General features: G+C 37.1%; 1 protein-coding gene across 2 annotated transcripts in view; it reads left to right on the forward strand.

Moving 5' to 3' along the window:
• Positions 1–16,348, forward strand: part of DTWD2 (DTW motif tRNA-uridine aminocarboxypropyltransferase 2) — a 542,198-nt gene that overhangs the window by 478,685 nt on the left and 47,165 nt on the right. For both annotated transcript variants that reach the window (XR_015250697.1, XR_015250698.1), the window contains one exon: positions 12,080–12,264. The gene's annotated coding sequence lies outside the window, so the exon portion shown is untranslated. The remainder of the gene's footprint in view (positions 1–12,079; positions 12,265–16,348) is intronic.

The following is a 16,348-nucleotide window of genomic DNA, read 5'->3' on the forward strand; positions in this document are numbered from 1 at the left end:
TTTCTTTCTTTCTTTCTTTCTTTCTTTCTTTCTTTCTTTCTTTCTTTCTTTCTTTCTCCTCTCTCTCTCTCTCTCTCCCTCCCTCCCTCCTTCCCTCCTTTCCTCCTTCTTTTTTCTTTCTCTGAAAACCTGATTTATAGAACCTCACAGACCCTGGAGCAGAGTGTTCTGGAGATTTAGAAGGGAGTTGGCTTATGTTAGATAAAACTGTTCATTTCTGTAATGTTCTCCAGTTTCATTGTGGAGACCGTGAATACCTTTTGGTTCACCTGTTCTTTGGTATTTAGCTTTGTATTCTTTGATGCTAATGCCAAATGATGTCTTCATCTTTTAATTAAATTTTCTAGTTGTTTGCTGTTCTTGTATAGACTTGCATCTGACTGTGTATTTAGCCACACTGTCAATAGATCAATAATTTTGTGTTTATGCAATTGATTACATCATTTACAAATATAACCACTTTTTCTCCTCAGTTCTAGTCTTTTATGTTTCTCATCTCTTTCTGTTGTGCTAGTTATGGCCTCTAACTCAATATTGAATGGAAATAGTAATGACCTGTATTCTTGTACCATTCCTGACTTTATTATTACTTTCCAAATTTTTACTGGTGTAAGAACACTTAACAAGAGATATACTCTTTGAAATTAAAAAAAAAAAATAACGTTTATTTATTTTTGAGAGAGACATCAGGTGGGGGAAGGGCAGAGAGAGACTCACACACACAGAGTCTGAAGCAGACTCCGGGCTCTGAGCTGTCAGTGCAGAGCCTGATGTGGGGCTTGAATCCATGAGCCATGAGATCATGACCTGAGCTGAAGTCGAAAGCTCAACCGACTGAGCCACCCAGGTGCTCCCACCCTCTGAAAATTTTAAATTGTATAGTAAAATATCTTTGTTTAAATATTTATTTATTATTTGGGAAAGTGCAAGTGGAAGAGGGGCAGAGAGAGCAGGACAGAGGATCTGAAGCAGGCTCTGCGCTGACAGGCTGACAGCAGTTAGCCAAAGTGGGGCTTGAACTCCCGAACCATGAGATCATGACCTGAGCTGAAGTCGGATGCTTAACCAACTGAGCCACCCAGGTGCTCCTGGTACAGTATCTTTAAATACAGGCACAGTGTTGTATAACAGATCTCTGTAACTTACTCATGTTGCATAACCAAAACTTTTTGCCCGTTGATTAACACCTCCTATTTTCCTATCCTCTTGGCCCTGAGTGACCACCGTACTATTCCCTGATTCTATGAGTTTGACTATTTTAGATACCTTGTATAAATGGAATCGTGCATTATTTGTCTTTCTGTGACAGGCTTATTTCATGTACCATAATGTCTTCAAAATTCATTCATATTGTTGCATATTGCACAGTTTCTTTCCTTCTGAAAGCTGAATAATATTCCATTATATGTATATATACTTTTTTAATTAATTCACCCATCCATGGGCATCTACTTGCTTCCTTATCTTGGCTATCGAACATGAGAATGCTACCTATCTCTTCGAGATCCTTATTCCAATGATTTTCGATAAATACCCAGAAGTGGGATTGTTGGATCATAATGATAGTTCTATTCATATTCTTTACATTTTTTTTTAACATTTATGTATTTTTGAGGACAGAAAGAGACAGAGCACAAGCAGGAGAGGAGCAGAAAGAAAGGGAGACACAGAATCCAAAGCAGGCTCCAGGCTCTGAGCTGTCAACCCAGAGCCCAATGCAGGGCTTGAACTCACAAACTGCGAGATCGTGACCCGAGTCAAAGTCAGATGCTTAACCAAGTGAGCCACCCAGGCGCCCCTAGTTCTATTTTTATTCTTTAAAGGCACCACCATACTGTTTTTCATAGCAGCCGTACAATTTTGCATTCCCACCGACAGTGTACAGGGTTCCCATTTCCCCATATCCTTCTCCACACTTGTTGTCTTTTGTTGTTTTGATAATAATCACCCTGATAGGCAGAAAGTGAAATCTCATTGTGGTTTTCATTTGCCTCTTTTTATTTGGTTATTAACATTGACCATCTTTACATATACATGTCAGTTATTTGTATGTCTTTTTTGGAGAAATGTCTCTCTAAATCTTTAGCCCATTCTCAAATTCTCAAAAATTTATTAGTGTATTTGTTGTTGAGCTCTCAGAGTTCCCTATATATTTTGGAAATACACCCCTTATCAGATAAACTGGTTTGGAAACATTTTGTCCCATTCTGTAGGTTGACTTTGTTGATTGTTTTCTTTGCAGAAGTATTTAGTTTGATATAGTCTGATTTTTCTATTTTTGGTTCTTTGGGTATGTGTTTAGCATCATATCCATGAAATCATTACCAGGACCCATGTCCTGAAGCTTCCCCAATATTTCCCTCTCTCTGTTTTATAGTTTGAGGTCTTAAGTTTAAGTTTTTAATCCATTTTGAGTTTTTGTTTTGTTTTTGTTTTTGTTTTTAGTTTTTTGGTATTGTGTGAAATGGGACTCCATTTTAATTCCTTTGCTTCTGGCTATTTAGTTTTCCCAACTCCATTCACTCAAGAGACTGTCCTTTCCCCATTGTATATTTTTGGCTGCTTTTTTTGTGAATGAATTTACCATATAACACAGGTTTACTTCTGAGCTGTTTATTCTGTTCCATTGATCTGTGTCTGTTTTTCTGCCAATACCATACTGTTTTGATTACTGTAGCTTTGTAATGATGGTTGAAGTCAGTCACTGTGATGCCTTCAGCTTTGATCTTCTTGTTCAAGACTGACTGGCCTATTCACAGTCCTTTGTGGTTCCATATAAGCTTCAGAATTGGTTTTTCTATTTATGTAAAATGTGCCGTTGGGATTTTGATAAAGATTGCATTGAATCTGTAGATCACTTTGGGTAGTATGGACTTCTTAATAATAGTATGTCTGACAATTCATAGATACAAGATTATTTTCTATTTCTTTGTATCTTAATTTCTGTCATCATTGCTTTGTAGTTTTTGACATGTTGGTCTTCACCTCCTCAGTTAAATTCATTCTTTTTGGTGCTCTCGTAAATAGGACTGTTTCCCTTATTTCCTTTATGGTAGTTCATTGTTTGTGTATAGAAATACAACCAGTTGTGTATATTGATTTTGTATCCTCAAAGTTTACTAAATTTGTTTGTTACTTATAATAGTTTTTTACAGAGTCTTTAGTTTTCTATATAAGATTATGTCATCTGCAAACAAGGGCAATATTACTTTTTCCTTTCTAATTTGGATGCCTTTTATTTATTTTTCTTATCTAGTTGGTCTGGCTGGATCTTCAATACTATATTGACTAGAAGTGGGGACACTGAGTATCCTTGCTTTGTGCTGGACTTAAAGGAAAGGCTTTCAGGTTTTCACTGTTGAGTATGATGTTAGCTGTGGACTTTGTATATATTGCCTTTATTATGCTGTGGTAATCCACTTCTGTTCCTAGTTTTTTGAAAGCTTTTATCATGAAAGGGTATTGAATTTGCCAAATGCCTCAATTTTGATGATTTATGTGATTTTTACCCTTTTTTCTAATATATGTGGTAAATCATATTAACTGACTTTCATATGTTGAAATCGTCATTACCTCTCAGGGATCATCCACTTGGTCATGGTGTAAGATTTCTTGAATGTGCTGTTTAATTCAGTTTCCTAGTATTTTGTTGAGAATTTATGCAACTATATTTATCATAGATATTGTCCTGTAGTTTTCTTTTCCTGTGGTGTCTTTGCTGGGTTTTTGTATTATGGTAATAAAGTTCCTCAAAAATAAATCTGGAACCATTTTCTCCTTTTCACTTTTTTGGAGGAATTTGAGGATTGGGAATAATTTTTCTTTAAATGTTTGGTAGAATTCACTGGTGAGGCCATCTGGTCCTTGGCTTTTGTTTTGGGGGGGTTTAAATTATTCAGTCTCTTTACTAGTAATTTGTTCAGATTTCCAATTTCTAAATGATTCACTCTTGGTAGGTTATGTCTCTAGGAATTTATTCATTTATAGTTTGTTGGCACAAAATTGTTCATACTAATCTTTTATGATCCATTGTATTACTGTGGCATCAGTTGAATGTCTCCTCTTTCATTCATAATTAATTTTATTTGAGTCCTCTCTTTTTTTTCTTGGTAAGTATAGCTAAAGGTTTGTCTAGTTGGGTATGTTTTAAAAAAAACAGCACTGATTTCAATAATGTTTTCTATTATCTTTTTTGTCTCCATTTCATTTATTGGTAGTTTGATCTTTATTATTTCTTTCCTTTTACTAATTTTGGATTTCATTTGTTCTTTTTCTAATTCCTTGGGATGTAAAATTAGGTTGTTTATTTGAGCCTTATCTTTTTTTCTTAAGGTAGGCATTTATTGCTATGAACTTGACTTATAGAACTACTTTTGCTGCATCCCATAAGTTTCAGTATGTTGTATTTGCATTTTAATTTCTCTGAAAATATTTTTGATTTCTCTTTTGATTTATTCTTTCACTCATTGGTTGTTCAGTATCATGTTATTTAATTTCCACATGTTTGTGACTTTTCTTCTTATAATTGATTTTGTACCTTTGTGCTATGACAAGGAGATGAGCATCTTCCCCTGTGCCCTCCAAACTGAGCCCTGAGTGGGTAGCCATGGTGAGTGCTTGCACACCTATTAAAACCTGCTACTTTTTTGCTAGACGTGGGGTTTTATGGAAACAAGCTTCATTGGCTTTCAAGAGCTAGGGATTTTAGAGGCCTTTGCCTTGGATGAGAGTCTTTGATGTTGAAGTATTAAATCTGAGGTCAAACCCTTTGCTTTTCAGACAGAAGCTCAGAGTTGAGAGTTACTTCCTGATTGTATGGCATAGTGCCAGGAGTTGAGTTTATGGTGCACTCTGTCTCAGCTTTTCAAAACTGTTTCCCTGTGGATATTTTCTTATTTGCCTGTTGTGTGGGAACCTTTCAGCTACTTTCTGGATTTTTTTCAGAAGAAGTTGCTTGGTGTGTCAGTGGTTGGAGAGGAGTTCAGGAGCCTTCTGAGTCACCATCTTGGTTGACCTACACTTGTATTTTAAATTGTTATATTCTTTTGATAAATTGAGGCCCTTTTCATCATGTAATGATCATCTCCATTCTTAATAGAACTGTTTATCTTAAAAGGTCCTTTATCTGACATTAAGATAGCTATTCTAGTTTTATTTTCATTAATATTTCTGAGATAAGTCTTGTTCTACAATTTTCTCCCTATACTTCCATGTCCTTATGTTTTCAGTAAGTTATAAGCATATACCTATAACTCCTTAACACTTAATTTTCTAAGTTAGTATATTTATATAGATTGTCATTATTGATATGCTTGGGCCTATTTTTACTAACTTTACCAATTTATTAGTTGGTTCTTTCTTTGTTTCTTTTTAATTCTTTATTACTTTTATGATTTGAGTTGATATTTATACTGCTCTCCCAGTAAGACAAGAACTTAGTACTTTGTCTACCAATGGATTTTCCACCCCTAAACCCAGATCATTGCCACTCCCCATCCCGAAGCCTTCTACATACACATATGTAAACACTAGTTCAAACTAGTTCCACATAATTCTGGGGATTTCACAGTTCTCTGAATTTTCACACTGCACTTCTTTCAGGGTTGATTTTGGCCAAGGGATCCAAGCTAGTTTTACTAGATTTATATCTTATCAGAACTGGAGCCTGATTTTTTAGAGTTGCTATTTATTCTATAGCTATTTCCAACTATAATTTGCATACTTTTCTATAGTTGGTTTTTGAGACTACTAATGTCACCGTTATGTAGATTCGGAATTACTAACAGTATACTTTGTGTTTTGCTTACCTGAAACACTTCGGATAAAGAGTACAAGTGCTCTAATTATTTCTTTGTGGGGGTAGGAATTGTTTGTTAAAGTTTAACATAAACTTTTTTTCAAGGCTAAAGTTAAATATTTAAATTTAAATTTAAAATTTAAATTTAAATTTAAAATTTAAATTTAAAATTTCTCATAATTTGTTTTTAATGACTGATGTTTATTTTAAATGTTGGAGAGATAGGCCAATTTGGACATAGTCATTCCTCCTCCACTTAATGGTATTTGGAGAAATATTCATGGCTACTCAAAACCATTGGTGTAGTTTATGTTATTTATTTATTTATTATTATTTTTTTAATGTTTGTTTATTTTTGAAAGGAGAGAGACAGAGAGCAAATGGGGGGAGGAGGGACAGAGAGGGAGGGAGACACAGAATTTGAAGCAGGCTCCAGGCTCCAAGCTCCATGTCAGCACAGACCCCAACATGGGACTTGAACCTACAAACCTCGAGATCATGACCTGAGCCAAAGTCGGACGCTCAACCGACTGAGCCATTCAGGCACCCCAAGACCATTGGTGTAGTTTAGATGCACAACCCTTCTTAGGTCGGTGTTGTCTTCAAGTTCTGTAACACATTTCATAGTTGGTGACATAGGCTTTTTCAACAGTATTTATTTGTTGTCATCCATTACCATGTTGAATTTTCCATTTTTCATTATCTGATACTTGACCTTATGGTCCTGAAATAGTGTCTCTTCTTCAAGAGACTTCTCAGAAGTGAACGCATTTTTACACCTCATCTTACAGCTGATATTTCAAGCCAGAATTTCTCGTTTGGCCATTTGTTAAACAAATATTGCTGCCATAGAGATTAGGTTGCCCTAAAGGTGTTTGGATTACACAATTCTTAAAATTTTTACAGTCAGAAAATATTTATCAAGACTGTGATATGTCTCAGACTTTGCCCTGCTAGTGGAAGATTTAATGATAAATAAATCTATTCCTGCCTTTGAAAATGACAAACTTAGGGAGTAGAGTTAATACCACGTAAGATTCAGACAATTTATTAATTTACTACACAGGATTAAGAAATTTGAAGTCTATAAGATCCTCATATTGTCTTTCCCTGTAGCCACATGAATATAATCAGCAGGTAGCTGGTGTGCATGGATTAACCAAGAGGACGTTTCGTATATATTAACTCTAAGCCAATGGATATGGATTACAATCCTATTATTGTTATTTTCTGTCTTTCCATTTTTTATTTAAAATAGGGATGTGAGAATGATCACTTTCAATATATATCTTGATTAATCTTCTCAAATAAAGTTCACTTTTCTTTAGACAGCAGGTCAGGTGATAATCCAGTTTCACTGGCTTTGGGGTCATTCTGCTTCATTAGATAAATTTGTGTCTGAATTTGTTTTGATCTTTTTGTTAACAGTTGGTCTTAAATGGTAATGGTAACTTTCAAGAGGCCACTCTCATTTCTGTTTTCCAGGGTTTTTTTTCAGGGGACATTACCTTACTATAGATAAAAAGTACAGATGATAAATTTTAATATTTTCTATATTATTTCAAAAGTGCTTGTAATTTTATGCTTGATTCATAATAAATGTCTCTCAACTGGAGTTGTAATTTAAATTATTTTGAATTACTTTGGTATTTACAATTTATTTTTGTCTTTGAATTTTTGATAAGCTAATAGAATGCTCTCTGTAATGAGTTCTGGGTGTGCTGGTTTCCCGATAAGGTGTTTGCAAATGTGACGCATCTATATATGGATTAAAATTTGCAATTTATTCCTTTCCGTACGTTAATTCCAGAAACTAAATATGTAGGATATCTGGTATTGCCAGGCACTTGTTTGTAGGCCTGATGTAGTCTAATTAGTTCTGTGAATATTCTGGCTAGTATTAAAATATGGAAATATTAGAATATAGCCATAACATGCTACTACTGACATACTGTTTTTAGTTAGGTTAAGAATATATATGGGGCGCCTGGGTGGCTCAGTCGGTTGAGTGTCCAACTCTTGGTTTTGGCTCAGGTCATGGACTCATGGACCATGACATTGAGCTGGGGATGGGGCTCTGTGCTGACAGCGTGGAGCCTGCTTGGGATTCCCTCTCTCCCTTTCTCTCTGTCCCTCCCTCTCTCTCTTTCTCTCTCAAAATAAATAAATAAACTTTGAAAAAAAAAGAGTATATATGAACACCTTTGGTTTAGAGCAAATGATGTTTTACTTTATTCTGCTGAAATTAGGGGCTGAACTGTTAAGGAAGACCCTTTGTCAGAGCATCAGATTTGGTGGTACAGTCAGAGGCTTTTGCCCTATGACTGGGTGAAAAACCTCATTTATTAACTGAAACAAAATCCTCATGAACACTTGAAAACAGATACAGTAGAACCAAAATCTGTCAGGATTTGATGACTAAGCTCATGAAAAAGTAACCTGTGGATAAAAGTTTCTTTCTTCCTTCCTTCCTTCCTTTCTTCTTTCTTTCTTTCTTTCTTTCTGTCTTTTTTCTTTTTCAAAAAATGGACTTATAGTGTGCATCTTACTTCAGTAGTGGCTCATAAAAGGAAAACTAGTTTTTCTGTGCTTGAGTGAAATGGGAAAAAGCAAGTTAGGGAATTCTGTTTAATAGAAACTTTATGAGGAATGAAACTGAGATTGGTGGCCCTCATTTGCACACCTTCCACAGAATTTACAGTGAAGAGAAACAAAGTAGAACAAAAGAAAGCATTCGAGGTCCATTCAGACAAGTCAGGATGCTGAAGAAACACAACCATCTGGACCACGCTAGGAAGCTGGGTGGAACTCGGCCTCTTCTGCCAAGCGCTAACATGACCTTGACTTGCAGAGCCTGTGTCTCCTCCTGCCATCTCTACTGATGGTTGATAGATACACCATGTTGTTTAAATTCAATTTGACCATAATCTCTTGGTGAAAATTTGCAATTAGAACAGAGATGATCCCTTGAGGTGCACCGATGGCAGGGGAGAAAGCCTATCACGAATTCCAGAGCTGTTTTTCAACCCCCAGTGTTGAGGGTGGAGTCTCTTCTGAAGTTGCCTCTTGAAAGATCAAAAGAAGTGAGACTTGAAGTAGTGAATGTCTTCCCTGTTTGCCGTCATCTGCTTTATGTACAAATATCTATATTGACACTGACAGGATTATTTGGAGAGACATGTATGTGTGTGTTAGTGAAAATAAAATTGGGAAATAGAGAAAGAGCTTCAATGTTTAGCTTTTGATAAATACCTGCTTGTTTTCAAGATGTACGTAACATATATCCTGTTAAAATGCTAGACATTTGTGTGTTTAGGGTTTACCAAAGACATTTGTATATGGAAGCCTTGCCCTGTGAAAAGAATCTATAAGAGCCTTAGATCAAACAGTCCCTTCATGGCTTTGAACCTCAGTTTTCTTGCCTCAGCCAATTCTTTTCCTAGATTAAGTCTCCAGGAGGAACTGACATGTTCTAAGTGAAGTGTATCACTTCTGTCTATAAGCCTGTCTTTCATCGAATATGTCTTCTGCAAGCCTGAGAAGGCCCCCATCCCCTGTCTTGCACACACGTAGTTCTTTCTCCATCTTCCAGTTCTCTTGCCATCTTCTCTCACACCGCCAGACTTTAAGCTCAAGCATCACATGGGAAAGCTAGCCAAACCCTCAAAACTCCATTTATTGTGGGGAAATCAGAGGACACAAAACCCGTGAGAAAATCTCATTGCAAAGATGAGCCCCACCTATTTGAGATGTTTCCAGTTTCAGGAAGTACTGAGGTTGGATGAGGATGATGAAGACCATACAGCCCAGCCTCAGAAATTGGTGAATGTCCTGGAAAAATATAGAGGCATCCAAGCACATATTGGTTCTGGAGATCAAGTGACTTCAGTGATGGGTAACACAGGAGACAGGGGCTGTGAGGTGACTGACCTGATGCACATGAAAGTATATCACACTGGAAATAGGGACAAGATGTGGCTTTAGCCAGAGAAGAGGGTGGGCTTGAGATTGTGGAGGGCTTGTGCAGACTGGGAACTGAACAAGTTCCTCCTCATATCTGAAAGCTCCCAACACTGCCTACAGAACTGCACACTGATGAAAACACACCTTTGCGATCACTTTAGGATGTGGCTGCCCAGTCTTGGCTGCTTCTGTGTGAGGGTGCAGATATCGCTGGCTGATAGGTATCATGGAACAGGGATTAGGGAGATGCTGGAAAATTTCAGAGGGATATCATTCTAGGATGTGCAATGGATGTGAAACTGTCCACTTGCTAGGTTCTTTTATTCATGTATGGTGATAGGCCCTTTGGACCTACTCTAAAACCTAATGGGTAGAGTTGCTAGTTATAACATTTTTTAAAGTGTATTTATTTATTTTGAGAGAGAGAGCATGCACAAGTGGGGAGAGGACAGAGAGAGAGGGAGAGAGAAAATCTCAAGCAACTTCCACACCATGACACAGAGCCTGATGTGGGGCTCGAACTCACAAACTGTGAGATCATGACCTGAGCTGAAAACAAGAGTTGACACTAAACCAATTGAGCCACCCAGGTGCCCCTCAGTTACAACATTTTAACTTTGATCATAAGGTGGTTCCATTTTATGTATGTATGTATGTATGTATGTATGTATGTATGTATATATGTATCATCTATCAAAAGAACATAGCCACACCTTTATTTATTTACTTTTAAGTAAGTTTAAATCCTTGAGGGGGGCGCCTGGGTGGCGCAGTCGGTTAAGCGTCCGACTTCAGCCAGGTCACGATCTCGCGGTCCGTGAGTTCGAGCCCCGCGTCGGGCTCTGGGCTGATGGCTCAGAGCCTGGAGCCTGTTTCCGATTCTGTGTCTCCCTCTCTCTCTGCCCCTCGCCCGTTCATGCTCTGTCTCTCTCTGTCCCAAAAATAAATAAACGTTGAAAAAAAAAATTAAATAAATCCTTGAGGGATACAGCATCACATGGATTCCATGGCCAATGGCTTTTACAGGAAGAATACTTCAGAATTTGGCATGAACCATGAGTTACTTTCCCCAGGATTATTCTGGTTTTGTTCAGCTTGCCACCAGGAGTCACTGTGTTGTTCTTTGCTTTGTATACATAAGCACTTCTCTTGCCTTGATAGATTTCAATTTCACCTTGAGCATAAACACATTCAGTTTTGAGAATAGCTGTGTACTCCCTCTGATTCCAGGGACCCCACTTATAGCCAGCAAAAATGGCCTTGGACTGTAGCCTTCCAGCGATATTTGTTGTTTTAGGAGTCCTATTCCCAGCAGCCCTCCCCAGGCTCCAAGATGGCAAAAGAGCTCTTTGTATCTATTTTCAAAGGCTTTGTTGTAGTTCTGTATTTTTAATACTGAATGTAAAGGTATATTCTTCCATAAAAGCTGGCTGACATGTTTGTTGAATCAACTTTTTTTTTTTTTGCATTCTCATGAATTCTCAATGAATGTTCTATAACCAGATATACTGTCTAGTTTTCTGTCTAATTTTTATCTCTCTCCCATTGTGGAAAATGAACCAAGGTGATGTGATAAATTATTTTTTTTTCTACAAATAATCACTTGGAGCTCCTGATATGAAACAAAAGACCTTCTATAAAAACATTCTCTTTCTTTGAGAAAAGGGCAGCATCTGCTGTGGGGTAACAAGAAAGGGTTTTTCGTCTTCTAGCCAAGGAGTTTCCTGTGCTGATAGATGATTACACCAGCTCCCTGGGACTCTGCTCAGCCTTTCAAATGCAATTCCTCCCTTTGCCCTTCTAGTATAGTGTATTGAGGGTAGAGTGAATAAGTGAAACACTGTATGTATCTAACCAGTCAGCATGGTGGGTGCCCGAGGGCTTCTCTTACTCCCCACATATCCCACTACAAGCATATGTGACCCTCCTCAAAGACATTCCCATCTTTTTTGGTAAAATGACTTGCAAGCCCTTTAAGTTGTGATTTCCTATTTCATATATTCTCTGTCTTCCTGTTTTCAGAGATTCCTCAACATTTCTCAGTTCCTCTGACACTTTTTGATCTGGGTAAGGGGCTGGTAAAGAGTTCATTTGTATATAATTTAATATTATCTCTAGAGAGGCTGATGAGAGAGAGAAAGGTGGGTGTGCTCAGGTCATTACTTTACTCCTAGCTTGTAGATAAGATGAACTGTGTTTTTCTAGATGGAAATTGTTTTTCATTGAAACGGGTTTCTGTTTCCAGTAATGTCATAGTGCTCTCATATTTACATTTGCTATCGTTATTTTATTTTGTCTATCTTTGACCTCTTTCTCCAGTCTGATTGGAAGGAGAATTACCCACATTATTTTCACTTGTCGAAGGAAGAGGAAGTCTAGTAAAGAAACAGAACTGAAAGAGAGACCAAATGGCCCTTCGTCTTCTGAGTCATTTCTATTCTGTTTATTTCTCCATTTGCTCAATTTCTTTGAGTACACATGAGGCTGAACTCGCATGTCATCAGGTAAGCAGCCACCAAAAAATAGATGGCATTTTCATTTTGGGTCAGCAGAAGTACATATTCTAGATCAGCCATCAATCTGGAGTCAAATAGTATGGTGTTTTGTTAGGGTTGATTTAGTGGTCTTCAAATCAAAATAACCTTTTGCATATTGAAAGTGCATTATTGCATAATTCATTCTATGCAATAATCTCATTGTTTTTTTTGTTTTTTTTTTTTTTACATTCTTACCAACTGACCTTATTTGTCCAGGACTTAATTTTCTGTGTCCCACAAGCCCCTCAGTGTATCCAGTGGTAACTGCCACTTTTAATTTACCTGAGACTTAGTTACTTTTATTTTAGTCTTGGACAAGTTCTGTGAAAATGTCTTGTCTGTAATCCATTTCCTTAATGTATATCAGGTAGTAATAGAGAAAAAGGGTTAGAGTTATAGAAGCACAAGGCTGAATTATCCATTAGTTTGGGAATTCAAATTCTCTACTTTTGTTGTTGTTGTTGTTGTTATATATTAGATGGTAGGAGGTGAAATAGATGGACAATAAAATCTTTGTTTTTGTGGTTCTGAAAAAATAATACTGACAGATTGTGAGATAGTAAAATTGCTGCAAGCTATCACTTCAGAATTTGTCTTTTTTCTCAAAATTTGGAAGTTTTTTATTTTGGCCTGTTGTTTCTTTCTCTTTGTTTTTTGGTGTTAGAGAACACAGCACCAGGCTGTGTGCATAATTTTCAGATGTGTGCTTTTCTGTAAGATTATCTATTCATTGCTTTATCATCTTTTACTCGTGGGCTTGAAATTTTTCAACTACATTGAAATGGTGTTACACTTTTTGATTTGCCAGTTGCCAAACATTTTTTATTTTGATGCCTTATTTTCTTAACGCCCCCCCCTTCTAACCCTCCAGACTATCAAAAGTATCTCTCCCATCCCTCTATCATAGTTACTATTTGTTTAATGCTTACAGTGAGCCACACAGTGTGTCACTAGCTTTATGTACTTAATCTCCTGTAATCATTTGTGCATGATCACACAGAAAGGATGGGTGTAGTTGGGATTTTCCTCACTGAAGTTTGCTCTGCTGTTGGGTCTTCCTCCCAATGAATCCAATCCCAGTTTAGTTGAGTATTTTGGCACTGTGCAACACACACTTGATGATTGACCAACTGATGAGTGCTGTTGACACAGAAGTCCAATGCAACTTTGACATCATCTCTGTTCCTTATTTAACCCTTCCTCTCTGTCCATTTTAACCCAATAAATCTAGTAAAGTTTACTGCCCAGCTTTGGCGGTAATTGAAAATCAAATTGGAGAGTAGGCCTGAAAGATAGGTAGTTTCAGCGTTTGGGGCTATGTAAAAGTGATCACAAGTGATGCTTGTGATCCCGTTTCTAGGAACCTAGTTACTTCCCTCTTGAAATGTCTCTAATTCTCATTTCAGGATATGTAGCTCTTCACTCATGACCTACTGGTTCTTCTGTATTAACCATTCTGTCATGACAGTTCAGTTCATAGCGCTGACAATCAGCTAGTAACAAATTTGTGATTGAGAATCTGTGGGTTCAGTCAGAATAGTAAAGCTTTCTGTACAGTGAACTTAGTAAATATTTGTTTTGAGCACACATACGTGTGATCATTCGTGTGCGTCATGGGTTTTTCATTAATCTCTAACTCTGCTTGGAGCACACTTTGTTCATTGTACACCTAAAAGTTAAAAGGCATTAGATTCTCTAAGTAGATTGGATTTACCATCTATACATTTTATTTTTTTCTCTCAGATGTTCATAGACATAGCAGTAGAGATGGCTTATCTATAATATCAGGCAAGTGCAGGTCCTGACTAAATATTATACAGTAGAGTATTCCTTGTTGAACATAAAAGATGGTGTGAAGTGTATTTATGTAATGGTGATTAAGATTCTTATTTTTTCCAAATCCTACTGGGCAATCAAGTTTTCTAGAATAAATACCATCACCCCTCACCCCCACCTTTTTTGGATCAGTGTATTTGCATAATGGGATTTCAAGTTAACAAAGAAAATATACTGACTCGGTTTAATCACATGGGAATATGGTCTTCTGGATTTAATGAAGATGCTTTCAGAAGTTAAAAATAATCAGAAAATAAAGATGGGAGTCATGATATATTTCAGAACTAAGGAGATCTCTTCATGAAGCCTGGCCGGTGACGGTTCAATTTCTGTCAAGTCTAACCACATGCTATCATGCTATTAAACCCAAAACAATAAACAGAGTTCAGTGACACAGATAATGGAGAGAAAATGGCAGGGTCCAGATGCACTTTTGCTTATGTGTTGTGTTATCTGTACAATTTCTAAATTTTTCCAGACATCAGGAGAGTTAAAGAGTCTGTGGCTTTAAGTATCCTGTTGAGTAGCTCTAAGGGCAGTTGGAAGACATGGAATCTTTGAGTTCCTGGTGGGCATTTTCCACCACAGACTTCACAATTTCATTACAGGCTGAATGATATGAATGAGTAGTAGCTCAACCAGCCGCAGAAATAAAAGCATACATACCCTGAATCCTCCCTTTCTCCCCTTTCATCAGAAATAGTCATTCGAAGTGACATGATGTTGTTTTTGAGCATCTCGTGGTGTCGAGGAGTTGCGTGGAAACCAAGCATATCAGCTTCTTCCAGTTTGAGTGAAATTAATTTTAGTAGGCTCCGGAGTTTGGCAAATTTAATTCTAACCCCTGTAAGGCTTTAACTTCTATCCTATAGTCGTATACACAGTAGTCATTCTGTATTAAGATAACAACTACCCAGAAGAGATCATTCATCTGATCTACATTTCTGTTTCCTTATCTGGAAAACGGGGATGATAGTATCACTTAGTTTACAGGGTTGTTGAGAGGATTTTAAAAGCTAAATTTAATCAAGTGCTCAGCAGAATGTAATTTGGTTGGTCTCATTTCTGTGGTCTCCGCCATCTCTTTGGTAAAGCTCTTTCTATTATTTTCAGGCACTTAGGTGACTGTTTTATTGACCTCCTACTGAAGAGTGCATTAGAAGAGATCTCAGAGCAGTTTAGATACGTTATCTTATTTAGTCCCAGATCCTGTTACTGAGATCACAGACAATATTTACACTGGGTCATGAATTTATTTGGTTGGGATAAAGTATCAAAAAAACATGGTTAAAAATTTCATTTTTCTTTGGAATGATCACCCATGAGGGCACATTTCAAACTTACCAATCAATCATCTATTATGTGCCAGTCATTGCCTAAGGTGTTTTAATTTTGTACTTGATCTCAGGTGAGACTCATGACTTTTTTTTTTTTTTTGCAAGATAAGGAGCTGAAGGTCAAAAGGTGAAGCTCTGTTAAGTGAAACAGTTAATAAGCAGTAAAGCCTAAATTCAAACCTGGATCTTATTCATTTCAGAAGCCCTTATTCTGGGCAGTATACTCCCCAAAGTATACCCTAACAAACTGGAATTAGCAGTCTCGTATGCTGGGGTGCCTGGGTGGTTCTGTTGGTTGAGCATCTGACTCTTGGTTTGGCTCAGGTCATGATCTCATGGTTCCTTGGTTCGAGCCCCACGTGGGGATCTGTGCTGTCTGTGCAGGGCCTGCTGGGGATTCTCTCTCTCTCTCTCTCTCTCTCCCTCTCTCTCTCTCTCTCTCTCTCTCTGCCTCTCCCCCACTTACTCTCTCTCTAAAAATAAATAAACTTAAAAAAAATCTTGTATGCTCTCTTACAAATGCAAGTTATTTAGCACAAAGGAAACTATGTAACAATGTGGAAGGGCCTGGATGGATGTTTAGATGTTTGAATCTAAAATAGAGCCTATTGCAAATCCTATACAAGAAAGCTCCATCAATTCATTTTCTGATTCTCTTCCCTTCTCTGTCAGAGAATTCATTGATCTGTTTGCTGGTAAGAGTCCATATTACAAGTCTCAGAAGAAATCTGAAATAACTTTAAAATGAATCATTAAACAATCCATTTAAAATTTGAAATTATTAAGTTTGAAACATTTTGTTCAAAGTGAGGACAATTCTTCCTATATTACAAGTGTACAAATTAGATATAAAAGAATTACCTTTAGTGAAAATGATT

This window comes from Puma concolor, chromosome A1, assembly GCF_028749965.1.
Source record: "Puma concolor isolate L17-30 chromosome A1, mPumCon1.1.hap2, whole genome shotgun sequence".
NCBI classification, from domain to species: Eukaryota; Metazoa; Chordata; class Mammalia; order Carnivora; family Felidae; genus Puma; species Puma concolor.